The 3,700-nt window shown below is 56.4% G+C and overlaps 1 protein-coding gene across 3 annotated transcripts in view; it reads right to left on the bottom strand.

The window, feature by feature from the left end:
* LOC113217337 (cystinosin homolog) overlaps nucleotides 1-2,383 on the bottom strand; it is a 10,946-nt gene extending 8,563 nt beyond the window's left edge. Inside the window, exon 1 of one of the 3 annotated variants that reach the window (XM_026437184.2) lies at nucleotides 2,131-2,383. The gene's annotated coding sequence lies outside the window, so the exon portion shown is untranslated. The remainder of the gene's footprint in view (nucleotides 1-2,130) is intronic. The other 2 variants (XM_026437186.2, XM_052266782.1) reach the window with 2 other exon arrangements.
* Between the last annotated feature and the right edge of the window lie 1,317 nt (nucleotides 2,384-3,700).

Genomic DNA, 3,700 nt, shown 5'->3' with positions numbered 1-3,700 from the left:
CTTGACTCACGGTCTTTGATATAAGAGATCGATTAGTGATTAGTGACATTTCATATCTGCAGATAATTGGTTTCATCATTAACGTGACATCATGGTCTGAATAGGAATATCTGCATGCTTATTGTACGCTATCAAATGTACAACATCATCATGATTTTTTTGACCTAAGAAACCATGATACAGGGTGGTCCACAAGCCCCTTTCTTTATTTTCCTCCTCCTACTGTACCGCATGCAGGCGTGCGTGCGGGCTTGCCTACCGTTTCTCAGCACGGCGCCTTAAGGCGAGTGTGCAACCCACCCGCTCGCCTGCATCCGGTACAGTACATAAGCAAAATAAAGGAAGGGGTCTGTGCACCACCCTGTATAACGGCGGCAACCCCATGACTGCCGGACTGCGGAGGCTAAGAGGTGCGAGAAGATCGAGGCCCTCTCTTACTTTGAAATGATGATGATTGTACTCTCCAGTGCAAGCTCCGACTCAGCACGATGTCGTCGTCACCGAAGTCCCCCCCCCCCTCCCTTTCCCTTCCCCCCGAGCCCGTCAGCCGCCAGCTCTTGGCTAATCAGCCACAAACACGAATGCACGCGACGCGGTCGCGGCTTTACAAGCGCTTTATCCCCTTTTATACTATCTTGCAGACGAGGCATATTCCTGTTTTCCTGGGAGTAGTGTGTTGGTGTGCGTGCGGTCGCCAGCCATTGAAACAACCTAGTCTCTTGACTCGACCAACGCGCAATCTACCTCTCCACCAGAGTTTGTCGCATCGTCAACGACTTCAGCTGCACCTGTTTGGGTCTTTCTTTTTTTTTTCATTCTGCCTTGCTATACAAGGGTGTAGTCAGCTTCCAACCAAACTATAGCAGCGAGACAACCAATGATTTCAACCAACAACAACCGGTCTCCTCCCGGCACGCTCCAGCGGCTCCAGCGGCTCCATTATCACGTTGTCATGGCAACTGGCTGCTGCTGCTGCTGGGCCGGGGAAAACCCTCTCCGCCCACGTTTGGCGCGAATGAGAGCGTTATGATACTGCTCATCCTGTGCGGCGAATCTGTGGTGCTGATCTCGGGCGCAAAAACGCCCCGCGCACGCCACATGCGGAGTCCTCTCTCGCGCGTCCTCGCTCACGTTCACTGTCATCCGCCGCCGCAAATCCGTCGTCCTCTTCATGACCTTGCCTCCCGGTCCCACCGGTGAAAGGGTGCGCGCCGCCGGAAACAGGAATGAACGTTTTTGTTGGCATCAAACGGCAGCGGCAGGCAAAGAAACAAGTGGGTCGCTTATGATGCGGACAATAATAGCGGTGCCCGGAAAGAAGATACGCCGCCGTGTGGCCCGGATGGGGCATTGCGGCGGCATGGAACCGGTCGGTCGTCCATCGGCGTGCTCGTCCGGCGGCGGGGCCATGCCGGGTGCCGGGGCTGCGGCTGTGGGCCACGGCCGTCTTCGCCGTCAACCCGTCCTCCAGCAGTCTATATAGCAGGCCAAAGACTTGCGCCTCGCGCCTTTGTGGTTACACTCGATCGATTATCTATATCTCGTCTTACCCTCGAGCTCGAGGCCTGGCCTGGCGGCACCCATCCACCAGGTCGGGCTGTCACTCGGCAGCGAGGCGCGACCAGCGAAGCACAAAGAGTCAACACGTCTCAATAATGATGTCAGACACCATGCCAATAACTTCGTAGCTAGAACGCAGTGATAAACGTCGACGTCGAATGAACGTCGGTTGGACGGCGCATACTGGCTCAGATTTTTGGACAATTATCATCTAAATGGACTTACCAGGTGGATGAGTAACCCCGCGCAATCCTGTAGTTACTGTAACGCACGCACGAATGCTGGTGGGCTTGCCTATCAACATCAACCCCGTCCACGGCGCCTTACAGGCCGAGCAAGTAAGCAAAAGCAACCCACCCGCACGTAGGAATGCGGTACAGCATGAGGTGCGCGGAGTTCATCAGCCACCAGTTAAATTCGACCTCTACGTCGAATGCGTCTCACTGGGGAACTCGTGTCAAATGAGATGCAGCAGTGCACACGCACGCTGCCACTTATGGAATACACCATCCTGACTTCTTGTGTCGTTGGGCGGAGAGAATCGGGCAAGTGACGTCATGAAAAACTGACCTGGATCACGACAAGGAACCACACCGCGTCGCGCTGCCAGTTCGGTACGCGTGAGGACGTTTTGTCCCCGTCTCTAACTCCCGCGCAACACTCCTCGCGCTCCGCTTCCGCGAAGAAGAGGGCGACGACACCACCGGACCGTGCGTAGCGCGCGAGCAGGGGAAGTCCCAGGTGGTCTCGGCGGTCCTATGCGCTCTCCCGCGCCGTGTGTGACTCTCGTGCGAACGCCGCACACGGACTGACGCTGCCGGCTGGCGGGGGCCGGGCGGCGCGGCGCGCGGTGCCGCGGGCGCAGTGGCCGGACGGCGGGGCGTGGCGGCGCGTGGCGGGGCGGGGCGTGGCGGGGCCGGACTTGCCCACCTTAGGCTTACGGAGTGACCGGCCTCGGGGAGGGGCGGCTTGCCAAGCCGGCCGTCATACACACACAAGGCGTGTGGTGGTGGTGGTGTGCTGCATTTCGCGGACCTGCACTGTGAAAAGGAACCAGCGGGAAGAAGTGGGTTCGATGCAAAGGTGACAATCTATGGCACTCTGGGTACCAGGTGTGTGTAACCAACAGTCGGAATTCCGCGACAAATTATTTAAAAACATTTATTTCTTACAAATAGTTAAAGGAAATTATGTACAGTGTTGTTCAAGATAATAAAGAAATACAATTTAAAAGTGCCCCGAAAGGACAAACGCGTTTACGACAGAGCGCATGGTAACTTGGAGAGAGTCATTCAGCTTTGAAACACAGTCACTTCTGTAATTAGAGCCCCATGATCGGGCTTCCGGTCCGGCCCGGGCCCGGCCGCAGAGGCCAGCAGCGACGACCTGGGCAGCGGTCACGCGTACTGCGGCACGTCCCCCGCCCGCGTGCACAGGAGGATGACGACGAGGGCCGTGGAGCTGACGGTGGCGGCGGCCGCCCCCGCGGTGGCGGGCGTGCAGCAGCCGAGCCGGCCGGCGCGCGAGGCGAGGGCGGCGGCCAGGAACACGAGCCCGCCGAGCAGCAGCGACAGCCCCGCGGCCAGCAGCACCAGCGCCTGCCAGTACTGGCGCCGCGACCAGCCTGCAAGCAAACGAGCAGGGCGTTCATCAGGAGGGAAGGGCTCCAGCGAGCAGGCACCAACTCAAAACCTTCGTGCACTTTGAATGCACTTCAATAGTGAATATCACTAAATAATCAATGAATATCGCCTGAATACTGAAGGTATTAATTCCCTCGTGAACCGTGATTACTAGAAGTTGCTGCCCCCTCGGGCACCAGGACCACGACGGGAACTCGTAGGGACTCCTTGATGCTTGTATGCACATTTGTAGTGTAGGATAAAGGATGTCCGACGCCTCAAGGTGCCATGGCAGCTAGCCCAGGTATCAGACACCTCTTGTCTTGTCCTGGTCGATGTGTAAGTGTAGCAGTACAACTTGGTGTCCTGTTTTTAGTTGTCTTACACCTTGGTCCGACACCTTGTAACTTATGAGGACACGACGGGTGGACTACTTGGATATTCCATGTATCTACTGAAAAATGTTCAAAAAAATATTCCAGATTTTCCATGTATACCAAAACTCTGAGTGGTATCGA

This window comes from Frankliniella occidentalis, unplaced genomic scaffold (assembly GCF_000697945.3).
Source record: "Frankliniella occidentalis isolate FOCC.00 unplaced genomic scaffold, Focc_3.1 Scaffold43, whole genome shotgun sequence".
NCBI lineage: Eukaryota > Metazoa > Arthropoda > Insecta > Thysanoptera > Thripidae > Frankliniella > Frankliniella occidentalis.
Note: the sequence above shows the minus strand (reverse complement) of the source record. Positions and strands in the feature narration are given on the sequence as shown.